Raw genomic sequence first — 15,080 nt, 5'->3', positions numbered from 1 at the left:
TGCCTACTGTATTTTCCACTCCATGCATCTGATGAAGTGGGTTTTAGCCCACGAAAGCTTATGCCCAAATAAATGTATTAGTCTCTAAGGTGACACAAGGACTCCTCGTTGTTTAGGATCCCCTATATAACCCACTTTTGTAGGCTAACATGCTACCCTGTAACTTATTCTGTGACACTTAGTCATTTTGTTGAGGATAGTTGTTTGCTTCCATCAATAGGAGTGTCAGCCATTGTTTTGCGTAAATGAAAGCATTACCCAGCATTCATGAATGTCCTTGTCAAAGACCTGACACTATCCTGAAGTGATCACTCTTCTAGCCCATCCGAGCTAAATTCCTGTTTCTGCAGCAGCTCTGGTGTTGCTGGAAATGGTGTTGCTATTGGGTAATAGCTAGATTTGGGGGAGGTTTAGTTTGGTTTTCAATTGTTATTGGTTCTTTCCCCTTTAAAACTTTGTCAGTCTTACAATTCATCTACCTCTAGAGCTGTTGCTACTCCTTGTTGCTGTGGAGATGCTCCTCCACTTTTAGTTGCCATGCAACCAGTTCTGGGCAGCAGTTGTATGTACATTCCCTTAACTTGACCATTTTTTTTTCTTTTTACGACTGGTTTCCATCTCTCTCTCCACAGCCTGGATCTGTCTAAGAGTACACTTGACTTCCATTTTTCAAACATTCCCACGGGGAGGAATTTTTGTCATCTATTTTTTCTGATTAGCTTTCTATTGCACTTTTGTTATAGAGTAAATCACAGACCGTCTATCCCTGAATCACCCCTCCAGATGACAATCTGGTACAGCTAAAGAAAGAAAGAATCTGGGTTTATTTGGTTTATTGTTATGGATACAGAGCTAGTGCGACTTCTGAAATGACAAAGAAGGCACAGAGAAGCTCAAATCTCATCAGTGAACTTTGACCTAGTTCTTGCATCACATCCTGGAACACCTCTACATTAGCTCCAGAACTCTATGACCTAACTATGTGTTAACTCTTCTCTCACCATACAAAGAAACAAACAGCAAAAATATTTAAGTATTAGAGAAATTTTGATATGTTGTAAATTAATACCCACTCTGGTGTTTATACCTGCTAGGCTGTGTGTGTATGTATATATATATATATATATATATATATATACACACACACGGAGATTTTTGCCCTATATATATATATATATATATATATATATACACATACATACATACACACACACACACACACACACACATATATACCTATGTATATATAGATATACATGCTTCAGCACAAAATCCATAGTGTATTTGAATGATCTAGCTGGCTGGCTGATTGCAGTTGGTTTCTCCCTCCTTTCTTCCCTCCTCACACCCCAAGAATTCTAAATCTATATCTACCTGTGAATTGCAATCTTATGCTTTGGTTGATAATCCATTTTTGCTTAAGGCAATAACAAAGCCTATACACTTACTGTAAATAGGAATAGTTCAGGAAAAGAAATCCTCTGACTAGGTCTACTCATTTCTCCCCCAGTGAGGAAGTAACCCACTCTGGGGGTGAAATCCTGCCCCCATAGAAGTCAATGGGAGTTTTACCATTAACCTCACTGGTACCATTATTTCATCCCAGAAGTCCAAATGTTTGCCTGGAAGCTACGACAACATAATGTGTTACACAAACAATCCTACATTAAAAGATCATTGCAACTCTAATAAAATCAAGCACTTAAAAGTTGGGGAAATGCCAGAATGAAGGTTGTCTGTGCAACTAATTTGCCCCTCTTGTGCATATGTATTATGACACAGTCTTTAATTACATGACTACATACAATTTTTTCCACAGGACCCCTGTCTCATTCAGTGCACAGGATACCTAGTGGTCACTACAAAAGCAGTTGTTCAGCACAAGTTTCAGGTTGCAATTACAATGAATGCAAAGCTTTCATTGGGATTGCACAGGTGACCAAAATAAAATGCAGTTGTATTCTCCTTGGGTTTTGTTGTTCTTTTTTAATGCTGTTGCACATTGAGTAGACATCACCACTGGTACATCTATCATGATACCTAGGTCTTTTTCCTAAGAGTTCATAACTAATTCAGCACCCATTAGTAGACTACAAGTAGATTAAATTAATCCAGCCCAGTCATTATAACAGGATTTTAAGTATTGCAGCAGTATTGCCTCTAATAGAAATTATCAAACTGTGATCTCCAAACCCGAGTTTATAATGAGTTACAGTCACATGCTTGTTACCCAACAATATTTTGCACTTTCAGAAATATGTATAATTTACTAGACATGTAATTAACCAACAATACATGTTGGAAACACACAACTCATTTAATTAACCTGTGATTTCTCTTACTGACAGGCTGAGTGTAGGTGGGGGGGTCACAGAATCCAGCCCTGGGATTTTTCTCCTTACTCATTTGTTTTCAAAGTGATGCTGCCAAGTATTTTATAACCATTCCTATATTTTTTCAGTTCTCTACTGTAACTAGCTTAGAAAATAGAAATTTCTTTCCTCACTCTGATTATCCTTTTCCTCTTGAAAAAAAAAAAAAAAAAGACTTCATCCTCTGTTTCTGATACAGATTATAAACAGCAAAATGACCAATTTGATGTATATATATTTATTTATACGTAAGACCAGGTTCTCTCTGACTCTGGGTGGTGCAGTGGGGCTGGAATCTAACCACAGCTGCTCAGCTAAGATTTCTTTCAATATGTCTTCAGGGCTTTCAGCTGGTGCAAAGCCAGTGGAACTGGCTACTATGCCAACTACCTCTCAGCCTGTGGTGGGAGATCGTGTTGAGGGTCAGAAGGGGAATATTGGGGGCAGGGAAGAGTTTTGCTCAGCTCTGCCATTTCTCAGATGGTATAACATCCCTTAGGAGCTACAGACAGCTGGTATAAATTACAGTAGCCTTTAGTGGATCTTGGTACTGGAGAAAATCTGACCTATATATTGTAAACAATAGTGGATTGTTTGGAACTGATAGTAGCAATAGTACTGTGAGTGTTACAGCAGAAACAGCAGCAACCACAATAGTTAGAATACATGGGATGGTGCATTTTAAGTTGACCTTATTTCAGTTGCTCTGGACAAGTTTCTTTGTGACAGAATTGTTCTATGCTAGGTCTCTGCCCAGTGCCCCCCATTCACCTCCCCCCCCTTTCCCATCCCCTTCTTTTTTTAAGGTTCAGCAAAATCAGTTTGGCTATTTTTGAGTTCTAGGAGCAAAATAAAAAACAACTGCACACGTCACAAGTGTTCCAATCAGAAGTGCCATGCATGTACAAGTTAGTCAATGAACTGAATTCAGTCAACCTTGGTTTATTTGGTAGATTTCAGTGAGATCTAAGGAAGAGGAAAACTGAAGATTATATTGTAGAGTATACAGCATAAGGATGACATTTTCCTCTCTGTTTTGATAGTATGTGGCACATGGGAAGAAGCACTAACCCTTATTGGGGTCTCTGGATGCTACCATAACACAAGTGAATAATAATATATCTTAGGCTGAAGAAAATTGGTTTAGTTTTGAAATTATGACCTCTGAAAGTTTTCATGCATGCACAATAGGATTTTTTTGTTAACTTTCTTCACTCAACCTACAGTTTAGAAAATCTAGATCTACTAGGGGATGTTAGGTTCCAGTGGCCTTAATCAAAGATGACAGAATTCAAGAGGTGCCTCAAGGCACTGCTGGACAAAGAAACTTACCAGTTTGATAACTTGATTAAAAAAAAAAAAAAAAAAAAAAAAAACCACTTATCAGTACGTGATCCTAAAGTTGCTACCACTGGGTGAACTGATAGTAAAGCAATAGTGTAAGACATCCCAAAAAATGCCTAATGTAGGTGCAGTTTTAGCAGTTCAAATTCATCTAAACCAAACCTAAACAGTTCAAGTTCATCTAAACCAAAACCAAACCACATCTAAAACAGTCCAAGTGAAGCAACAGGGGTTGATTTGCCTCCAACACGTCAGAATTAAACAGCTGAGTTCAATTCATTACACATTCTGTGACAAGCTCTGCAGATCAAGCACAGCCCTAGGTCTAACACTTGTTCCCTTTCTCGGAAAGCTTTTAACAAGCAAGACTTGCTCACAGAGGAGACTTTCTGGAGTTTTCCCAGCTTCACTTCTGTACAGAAGATAAGCCATTTTGCCTGGATTATGGGGCTCTTCAGCATTGACATTCACTGTGCATTGGGACAGTCCTGAAAACAACCTCTTTGCCCTGGAAGGACTAAAACAATGGAGAAGCACAACAGAGACGTCTACTGGCTGTACTAGTAAGGCAACCTTTTTAACTCAGGCCAAATGGCTCTGGTTATTTTCTTCAAAAGGTCTGCAGTCATCTCATGTGCTACTTCCTAACTGTACCATCTGCCTCAAGCAAGGCGCAACATGTTGTTACGCTGTCCCCGGAGGATCTTAAGAGGGGTGATTGTGACTAGAGAATCACAGTCTCCCTCCAACTTCCTTTGCTGCCCTGGGGAGGAAGTAATCTGTGCTGGGTGCAGCATGTCAGCACAGCTCTACTGGCTGGAGCATTGAGAGCTGGGGGCACAACGCCACTATGTACATCCTTCTCGCCCCTCCTGCTCACCTACGTGAGGAATGAAGGAGGCATAGTGGCTCTGCAGAGCCCGATTCTCCCCCAGTGCTGCTACCTGTTGTATGGGTAGCCCACCGGAGGGTGTCTTATGCCTTGTTACTCCCATGCACGAATGGCCACCAACTACATATAAATTCCCACAAGCTTCTGAGGAGTCATCATGCTCACTCAGAAGTTATTATTGTTCATTTTATTTTCATTTTCATGTTCATCTATCTACAGGGTGCCTTGTAGTAGGTCTCTAAGTGCCATACACCCATAAAAAACTTACAATACTATAACTATTTTCACCCAAGCAGTTAGTCAAAGTACAGGTCCTACAGGTTGTTTTCAGTAGGAGGAGAAATTGATGATGGAATCAATTATCTTTGAGGAAAGCCTATTTTAAAAAGAATGTACAAAGACCTGCTTCCCTGAACACAGAAGAAACCCAACAGCAGGAGATAGCTGCTTTGCTCATAGTTCCAAGCCTCCTCCAGCCAGCACTCAGCCCAAGTTAAAACTCACTGGAGTTAAAATGGTGCTCATTGTCTGAGCAATGAATCCTTCTCTCAGCAGGTCAAGCAAAGCTTCAATGGACTGGAACAGCAAATCAGAATCAAGACCTAGAAGGGAGTTTATTCTGTGGAACCCTTCACTGGCAGGAGCCAGCTGAAGAGCCAGCAAGTTTACTGCCAGGTGCTGCAGAGTGTTCTCTGAGCTCTGCCAGCCTGCCCACTCCTCCCAAAACTTCCACTGTGTCCTTCCTTCATTGGCTGTTATTTGCTCCTTCCCCCCTGTTACCCAGAATTCCTTCAAGCATAGGACAACAGACTACAAGAACAAGTGTTTCCCCTTTCAGTGAACGTGTTGTACTATACAGTAGTACAGGGGTCGGCAACCTACGGCACGTGTGCCAAAGGTGGCATGCAAGCCAATTTTTGATGGCACGTGACGGCGGGCTGAGCCACTCAGCCCGCTGCCACTCTGGGGTTTCCGGCGCCAGCTCCTGCCAGCCGGGGTCCCACTGCTGGTCCCACTCAGTGCCCACTGCTGGCCTGGGTGAAGGAACCCCAGGCTGGCAGTGGGCTGAGACCCCGGCTGGCAGGAGCCGGTGGCCGGAACCCCAGAACAGCGGCGGGCTGAGCCGCTCAATTGCTGCTCTGGAGTTCTGGCTGCTGGTCCCTTGCCAGCCGGGGTCCCCGCTGCAGCCCCACTCACCTTGCTTCCGGTTGGAGTTCCAGCGCAGACCCCCTGCCAGACAGTGTCCAGGCCTCCGGCCCTGCTCAGCCCTACCAACCGCCAGCTCCACTCACCTCAGCTGCTGATCTGGGGTTCCAGCCGCTGACCTCCTGCCAGCCAGTTAACAACTGATCACTCAGAAGCCTGTGTGCAGCTTAAAGTATCCAAATGTGCGCCAGACTTTGGAAAACTCAGCAAGGAAAAGCAAGGGCAAGGCTCACACTAAACTGATAAGATCTGCATTTTAATTTAATTTTAAATAAAGCTTCTGAAACATTTTGAAAACCTTGTTTACTTTATATATAACAGTAGTTTGGTTATATGATATATAGATTTATAGAGAGACCCTCTAAAAAACGTTAAAATGTATTACTGGCACGCAAAGCCTTAAAGTAAAGTGTATAAATGAAGACTCGGCACACCATTTCTGAAAGGTTGCCGACCCCTGCAGTAGTACATACAGACAGATTTGCTCCTTAGATAAGCACTGACCAAGAGGTACATTTTATGGGAATAAGCTGCACAACAGGTAAGCTATAGGGAAGTTACATTGTTTATTATCTTGGTGTTAAGGTGTTTTAGAGAGCACTTAGCATCATTATCAGAATGGAAAGGCAGCTTGAAAGACATGTTTTTCAGGAGGGGTTTGAAGGTGGAGAGGGAGGACACATGTATATGTATACAGAGTGAGTTTATCCCAAACATAGGGATGTGAAAATAGGTGCAGAGTCGTGAGTGGGAGAAGGAGATAGATGGCATAAGGGCTGAGAGAGGAAGCGAGATCTCAGGTGTAGACAGCCACAGAAAGGAATTACTAGAAAAGTCATAGGTATAATTAAATTAGGTCCCTGCTATTCAAGAGCAGATGAATCAAAACATTGGTATGTTCCATTCTAGAAGCCAACCTGTTTTTGCACATTGTGCCTTTTATGAACTCAGCATTGTGACTGAGTGAACAATCTTATTATAACTGTGAGCAACAGGGACAGAGTTACAGAGACAATGATAAGAGACAAAGGACTGGTGACTAATAAGATGAAAATTCAGCAAAGTTCTGCTATTCCTCACACAGGAAATATGATAGATCACAGACAGCTATTACATTGTCTGGTAAACCTGGGTGTACAAATATAGTACCTATCAAACCTCCGGAACAAGGTGTGGGACCCTTTATTGTTGCAAAGAGCATTCACCTATTAAACAGTCAGATGCATCTCTTGGTTTGGAGGTTATGTTTCAAAATAGGAAAAAACCTCCTCTGTTAAAATGAACAGTATTAATTTAATACCCTAATGCAGGGGTCGGCAACCTTTCAGAAGTGGTGTGCCGAGTCTTCATTTATTCATTCTAATTTAAGGTTTCGTGTGCCAGTAATACATTTTAACGTTTTTAGAAGGTCTCTTTCTATAAGTCGAGAATAGACAACTAAACTATTGTTGTACATAAAGTAAATAAGGTTTTTAAAATGTTTAAGAAGCTTCATTTAAAATTAAATTAAAATGCAGAGCCCCCCAGACCAGTGGCCAGGACCTGGGCAGTGTGAGTGTCACTAAAAATCAGCTCATGTGCCGCCTTTGGCACGCTTGCCAGAGGTTGCCTACCCCTGCCCTAATGTGTGATGCCATCTTATATAATGATGGATTAAAACATAGGTTGATGAAGTTATGTTACAAAAAATTAATTTGCTACAAATACCCAGTTTGTGGATATGAAAAGCATTCCGTTACAGAATCTGTTATGGATTGTGGCTTGCTTTCTGAGGGTCTGGGCCAGATCCCATTCAAGTCAATTGAAAGATTCCCACTAATTTTTATGAGAATTGGCTCTCCAGTCTCAGATTAATATGATTCATGCATTTTGCATGTGTACTTCATCCATTGAGGCTGCCTTTGACTATGCCGGGTACCATGACTACCTTGACATCAGACTACTACTACTCAACGCTATTTTTAAAGAAGTGAAATGTTACTGCAATCAGTTACATGTTAATCAGGTTCTTTTCCAAGTAAGAGTAATTAGTAGGTTCAGTAACGAATACAGATGGGCCAAAGTTGCAGTGTTTTGATTCTGAATCCACAACCAGAATTCCAAAAAGATTGAGAGTTGGAATTAAAATTATTTGTACTTACAGTTTCTTTCAACTGAAAATTCTTCTCCCTGTAAGGGGTTTCCTACAACATGCATGGATTTCTATTCAATACCATTGAGTGCCTATAAAAGTTGACCCTGCCATCCTTCAGAGAAGTACTTTCAAGTAGGGCTGAGTGTGGAGAGTTTAAATTACCTGATTGTTCTCATGCAAGCCATGAGTGATTGTTATACTAAATTTAGTATAACTCTTCTAATTTAGAGAGTTAAAAATATACCAGGACGTAGGTGTTTAAATGCAATCCAGTGAAGGTGCTGTCCTCTTAAATGGAAAGCTGGTGGTTGGGGAGGGGGAAAATCTGCGTCCTGGTCATGTCCTCTCTTTTGTCCTGCCATGATTTCCTCCACACTCATGTTCACAGCAATGAAAACTTTATCATGTATATATTTTTAACTCTCTGCAGGAAATTTTGAATCTGAAGTGAAAAAAATGAAAACCAAAATATTTCAAGGGAAAATAAAAAATTTAAATTTGGAAATGCCACTGCAGTGCTCATGGGACTTGGAGTTTAGGCCCATCACACCACCATTCTCCTCTGGGATCTAGGGTCCCCAGGCAAGGATCTCAAAGTGCTTTTCAGATAAATGTAATTAATCTTCACAACATACACTGCCATGATTTCCTCCACAGACACTATGACTGCGGGATAAGTAGAGAGTAGGGAAAGCCATGAGGACCAGACATTGACGCTGAAATATAACAATTATTCTAAGAGAACAGCATCTCTCACAGACAGCTGATCAGTGCCTTATGACATTTTCTGGGAACAAGCAGTCTTGCCAGCTCCCCAGCCTTCTCTTACCCTATATTCCTTCAACTTATTGGCTTATTTGTAACAAAGTGTGGTTTTCAGTAGCCTTATCACTGGGCCAGCATTGCGTCTCTTGCAATGCTCACCCACATCCCCATAGTCCTACTTTTATTTTTTGTTATCACTAGCCATGCTGCCTGCCATGCTACATACAGCATGTACTGAGAATAAATTGGTTTATCCTGAGAAGCGGTGGGAGATTGTAACTAGCAGCAACATTGGCTAAGTCTACTCTCAACCACCTAGTCATTTCCCAGGGAATGAAATGGTTCTTTCTTGTTCTGTCCATATAATACATTACTGCACCAGTAAGAAAACTAATTAACAGTGTGTTTTGAAAATGGTTCTTTGCAACCTGCAGACCCAGTGGAGCCATATGCTCTGTCTCTATGAGCAGGGGAAGAAGAGGTGACATGCTTTGTTGGTGGTGACCACAGCTTCTTTGCTATTTCCTCAGCTTACCTTTTTTTCTAACATGCTCATCTGCATGGCATCTGAATGTCAACTCCATATTTCAGATTTAGTCTTGGATTATGAATCAGAAGGGATTCTTTTCTTGGGAGGAATTTATTAAAGGCACCTACATGGGGTTACAATTGGGGAAGAGGACTCAGGAAACTGGCACTGTTGCAGAGAAAAATACAGACTTTGCAAACCAAATTTCCATTTAAACCACAGTTAATGAAACCTCTATTTCATTTTTTACACTTCCAACTGGATTTAAAAAAAAAATCCAGTTCAAGCCAATGCAGCCGAATGTTATTTTTCAAGTTGTACAGGAGGTTAAATGTCTATGTCAGGAAAGGAATAAGTTTGTCCTAAATGTCAAATCTGCAAATTCTGAAATAAAACATTTACAGATTTAAAAAACACATCACTTGCTTGGATTCTGTTGTGCAAACAATCCTAGCTTTACAACTAGTTTGTAAATTTCAGTTCATTTTTCATTTAACTTACAAGAAAAGAAGAGAACAAAGGCAAAATCATTTCATACCTATTAACATGTAGCTTACTGGTCGTAAGTGACCAGATCTTCAGTGCCAATGAAGTTATGGGGTTATGCCAATTTACACCAGTTCACAATCTGGCCCAATGAATTTACTACAGCTGTCAATTAATGAGCTCTCATGGGAAATCATTAAATTTCCCCAGAGCCATATATTGCGATTACAATGCTAAGTGAAATGAGCAGTACATTTAGTAAATGTCAGTATATAATTTAGGTCACCAAAAGGAGAGTGAAGAGGTCACAAAGCTATTGCATACACAGTTATGCAAGTTATCTGGAATAAAGGATCCATTGCAATCCTCCTGATTGAGGGCAACCGGTATAGCTGGAAAATAGCTCTTATCTGATTTATCTTGCAGGGCAAGTACTGACATCACAGGGCTAATGGAGTTATGCAAATGCAAAGAAAAGCCTGGAATATGATTATATGATGTACACAGTACTGTACTATGTACCTGTTCTGATTTTCTGTGTAAGTTTCTGAGGCAAGCCAGTTTGCTGTCAGGCTCTCCATTTGGAGAGCAATTTCAGTTTAAGAGGGCTGCTGTGACATTGAGTCACACAGAGATATTCAGAAGTGAAGGGGGTGCCTCAATATTTGGACACCAAACTTAAGACACCTAAAATGGGGTTTTCACACACACACACACACACCTCCCCCCCCACACACACACACCCCAGACTAAAAGGAGTTAATGAGGCTGGGAAGAGGTCAATTAACCAGCAAAGTCACATCTGAGGGGAATTAGCTCTCCTAACTAGTCCCTGAATAATGACAGAACCCAGCTGGGAGGGAACAGGGGGAGCTAAAGAGAGCCAGGAAGCTGGCAGCAGAATAGGGCTGCAGTGAGGGAGCCTGTGGCCATGCTCTGGACAGTACAGAAGGACAAAAGAAAAAACTTGGTGGAGAGGCTGTAGGAGAAGGCTCAGGGAAAAGGTGGTAAGGTTTAAGAGGGTACAGGCATTGGCTGCTGATTAGAGGGACCCTGAACTGGAACCTGGAGTAGAGGGCAGGCTTGGCTTTCCCTACTAGCCTCTGGGAAAGTGGCACCAGCGGGGCAATGAAGGGAAAATTGCCATCTTGGAGGAAGAGGGTTTGATATCCTGGAAGGGGAAAAAAAAAAAAAAAAAAAACCACACACACAGTGACCTGGCTGGAGGGCTAAGCCACAATGACAGAGCACCCTAAGTCACAGACAGCGAGAGAGAAAGTGCATAGTGGCAAGGCATGCAACAAGCAGTAGAAGGGGATGTTGGACCTGGAAAGAGCTAATCCCCAGAGTGCCCAGGAGGAAGTGCTCCTTTAAGGAGTTGTTCCTGGGTCCACTCACCAAAGGGCACCGATGTTTGGAAAAAAATCAGTCCCCTTAAAAGTGTCTCAACCTGGTCACCCAAAAATAGAGGTACGCAAAAGTAGTTGTTTTTGAAAGTGTCAGACACTGTTCTTTCATGCAGACTTTGATTTTTTTTAGATTAAATCAAAAAAGAACAAATGTATTCATATTTTTGTTAGAAGAACAGGCTGACCAGGGCAGATTGAGTAGACGGGCTTCTTTATTGCAGTACTTGTTCCCCTTGACTCAATTGTTGAGTAAGCACTGCATTAGTTACCTCACACTCTTATCGAAATTAGTATATTAATACCCACATTTACTACAACACCCCCAAAACCCTTATTGAGTAATATGAACACCCATACAATGAATATTAATAGCTATATACTGAATATAATTATTCCTGCCCCTGATTACTGTTTACAGCATTAGCATATTTTACAGACAATTTTTACTTTGAAGATACATTTTTTTGCTATAATTGCCGCCAGGAATTCCCTTAATCAGCAGTTTGCAGGGAAGGGAGAAAGATGCCATGACCCTGAGCTCGTTTGTGTAGCTGGGAAAGGAAGGGAGGGGGAGATAACACTGCTTTACCCAAAAAGTATCCCTTAGATCCCCACATTCCTTATGCAGCTGCAATGCTGATCAATCCTTAATGAGCGGAAGGGAACTTTATGGCAGGATGATGCTTTATCTATCAAGCAAAGGAATAGTTCATGCCTGTGCCTGCTCCCTAATACCATACCAGCACACCAGCCGCCTCCCAGGTCTTTACTTTAACCCTTACATAGCCCAACAACTGTGAGTACCTGTTCTGCTCTTTGGATATAGACAAAAACAGTTACAACTTGTGCATTTATAATTACGAGGACAAAGAAAGCAAGAATGGCTTACATCGGCATACAAAGTACGTGTGCTTAGCTAAAATGACCCTAAGGCAGAAACTCAAAGGGATGCAGCAAAGTATTGTATTTCAGGTCAAATGTGTAGGCAGGAAAATTTATCTTAATAGGCCATATTTCAAAAAAAATGAATAAGATCTTTTTATATGTAATTATTCAAATATTCATTATTTGTTGGGAACCTAACAAAAAGTCATAGCATTGTGGTAGTGCAGGAAAAGAAAGTGAAACAGACTAAAAATAAAATGAAAGTGACCAATTTCTACCAATCAGCCAAGTGGAATTCAAAAAAGTAAATATAAACAGTGAAAAATCTTCTTAAATACAAAGGAAGTTTTAAGTTTATGATTTTCTCTCCTGGCAGCTTATTGTATACTACTTTTTTTTTTTTTTGGCATTCCAAAGTAACTGATGGAAACAAATTTGTCAAGACAAAATTTAAGTCATATAACATAAGAGAAATGTAATCCCCTCATTTGCTTTCCCTTTCTCTGTTGACTTCACGAAGACCTGGTAGGCTACCCTCTTTTAGACTAAGTCCCTGGAATAGTACTAACAACTCTCTTCTCCTCTATTTCTGTTATACCCCCATGTTAGCACAAACCCAGGTCACATGACCTGCCTCCATGGTGCCCCCCTGTGGGGCAACGGAGCACTACTCAGCTTGTTACAAGGTCTGCAACAGTTAATTGCCTCTTCTGATAGGGTCCAGTGCGATGGTGCTTTAGCCCTCCAGCTAAGGTATCCTCAAGTTTCACCTTTCCAGCATATTAAAGTCCAACAATAAAAGAACCACAGATAGGTCTGATTTTCAAACCCTGAGAAGACCAAGGCCACTATAAAAAAAGCACATGTGGACTTATGCACCTAATTGATACATACAGTTAATAGAATTTGCTCCCACAAATGGTCGTTAGGCATTTAACTAGGCCTTTGCATGTGCATACCAAATATGCATGTTCAATCTCAGTAACTGCAAGTGGAAATCCAGGCACCAGTCCAGCAACATACTTAACTTTAAGCATATGGTTAAGTGCTTTTTTGGATCTGTACTTAAGTGTGCAATTGCCCACATCCGGGTTTCTCAGATTTTTTTTGATAATGCCTCTCTCTCCAAGATTTGACAACACTCATAACCATTCTCAGCTGGAAGGAAAAATTATATTCAGTTCCAGCTTAGAATAGTTGACATAGGTACAAAGAACTAAAGTGCATGAACACAGCTGCATTATAGCCTTCTGCTCCATGCCAGCACAGGCAAGTCTCTTGGTACTAACTCTAGTGTTAGGGAAGTGGGAGAGAAAATAAACTATTAGGCATCTATTTCTGTGGAGAAGCACAGTTATAAAGCTTTTGACGCAGATTGCTTAGAGTGCCAGGATGGCAAAGAGACTGAAGAATCACCTGCATTTTGGTACCATTTAAACAGAATGCCACATAAATAAAACAGACAAGGTGGGGGAGGTTATTTTTTTATTGGACCAACTTCTGTTCATGAGAGAGACAAGCTTTCAAGCTATTACCTCCCCCACCTTGTCTCTTTAATATCCTAGGACCCACACAGCTACAGCAACACTGCATACATAAATGTAACACACATGCATAGCTAGCGCAGAAGTGGTTATGGAATTTATAGGAACTTACCTCGTAAGTGTTCTCCCTTTCAGTCAGCTTCTTGGCAAGGTGCTACATCAATTTACATTACTGATCTTCCGTGACTCAGCACTTTGTTCTACTGTTGAACAAAATTCACCACTTAGGTATTCTTCCCCTGCCCAGATCTTAATTATTCCTGCTTCCTCTCCACGCAGTACATTTTTTTTCTGTGTCACTTGAAAAAAAAAATGTATGAGGGAGTTTCTACAGTATGTCTGCTGTAATGAAAAACAACGTAGATGACATGAGGTCAGCACACCTGAAAGAGAAATTAAGTTCTTGTTAGTGACTTCAGGATTGCTGTGGACTGAGCAAATATATTCCGCGTGTTAGCACTAAGCAAAAAGAGGTATGGCTTTATGAACATCTGGCTGTATTTAGCAACAGCATAACACTAGCCATGAAACACTTATAATGTAATGTGAAGAGAGGAATTTCTCACTGGATTCAGTGCCACGTAAAGCAAAAATTAGCCTGAAGGGACAAGGGGACAAGTGGTTGCATAGAACAAACTGTCCTCCATCAGGAGCAACACACACACACAATGAATGAGGTATAATGAGGATGTTTTTCCATGCACAAAGAGCAAAACGAGTCCCTTTAGTCTAGGTCACTATTATTTTACATTAACAAAGGATGAACAAATGAAAATTCTCCATGAGAAAACGGAGGGTGAAATCCTGGCTGTATTGAAGTCAATGGCAAAATTCCCATTATCCCTTCAGTATGTCTCTCCTTCTGTTAAATCTCCATCTTTAATCCAGTTATGGTCCTGTCCCACAACTGGCAGATTTCTTACTCTTAAAAATGTAATCCGTGGAAAACCAGCCACTGCTATCTACATCACTGAAATCAGTGAAACAAAATTTCCACTGCATTTCTACATATCATATTTCATAGACACCTGTGGCTAAGGTATCTAAGTGTCAATATTATGTTTTATCACTAGGTTTTTATACTTCATTTTGAAACAGAATCTTAAAGGGACACTGCTTAAAAACATACCTTTTGGGAAATTCCTATAGAACTTAAAGAAGAATAGCTTTTCTATAGGACTTTTAGATCATCTTATAGAATTTAAGAATGGTATCGTTGCTGTAGAACGCCACAAGACTTCAGTATAATGTTGATAGAACATTATACAGTTCTGTATAACCTTAATGGTTTAATACTTATTAAATTCTAGAAGACTTTTCCATGGTGGATATATTGAAAAGAAGCAAAAATATGTCTTAAAGATTAATGCTGATATGTTTTAAAATCCAATGTTCGTTTATTTATTAGATTTCTCTGATTGAATACAAATAAATAAAGACCCTTTAATCCGGTTCAGATGATGCATCTTGTTTTTACATGTGCACAATTTCTTAACATATTTCTGGACCTAAAT

The 15,080-nt window shown here is 40.5% G+C and overlaps 1 protein-coding gene across 1 annotated transcript in view; it reads right to left on the bottom strand.

Moving 5' to 3' along the window:
* Positions 1-13,699, bottom strand: part of RAB27B (RAB27B, member RAS oncogene family) — a 208,724-nt gene extending 195,025 nt beyond the window's left edge. Inside the window, exon 1 of the mRNA XM_065598760.1 lies at positions 13,679-13,699. The gene's annotated coding sequence lies outside the window, so the exon portion shown is untranslated. The remainder of the gene's footprint in view (positions 1-13,678) is intronic.
* Between the last annotated feature and the right edge of the window lie 1,381 nt (positions 13,700-15,080).

This window comes from Chrysemys picta, chromosome 6, assembly GCF_011386835.1.
Source record: "Chrysemys picta bellii isolate R12L10 chromosome 6, ASM1138683v2, whole genome shotgun sequence".
NCBI lineage: Eukaryota > Metazoa > Chordata > Testudines > Emydidae > Chrysemys > Chrysemys picta.
The sequence above is the reverse complement of the archived record's forward strand: the minus strand, read 5'-3'. Positions and strand labels throughout refer to the sequence as shown.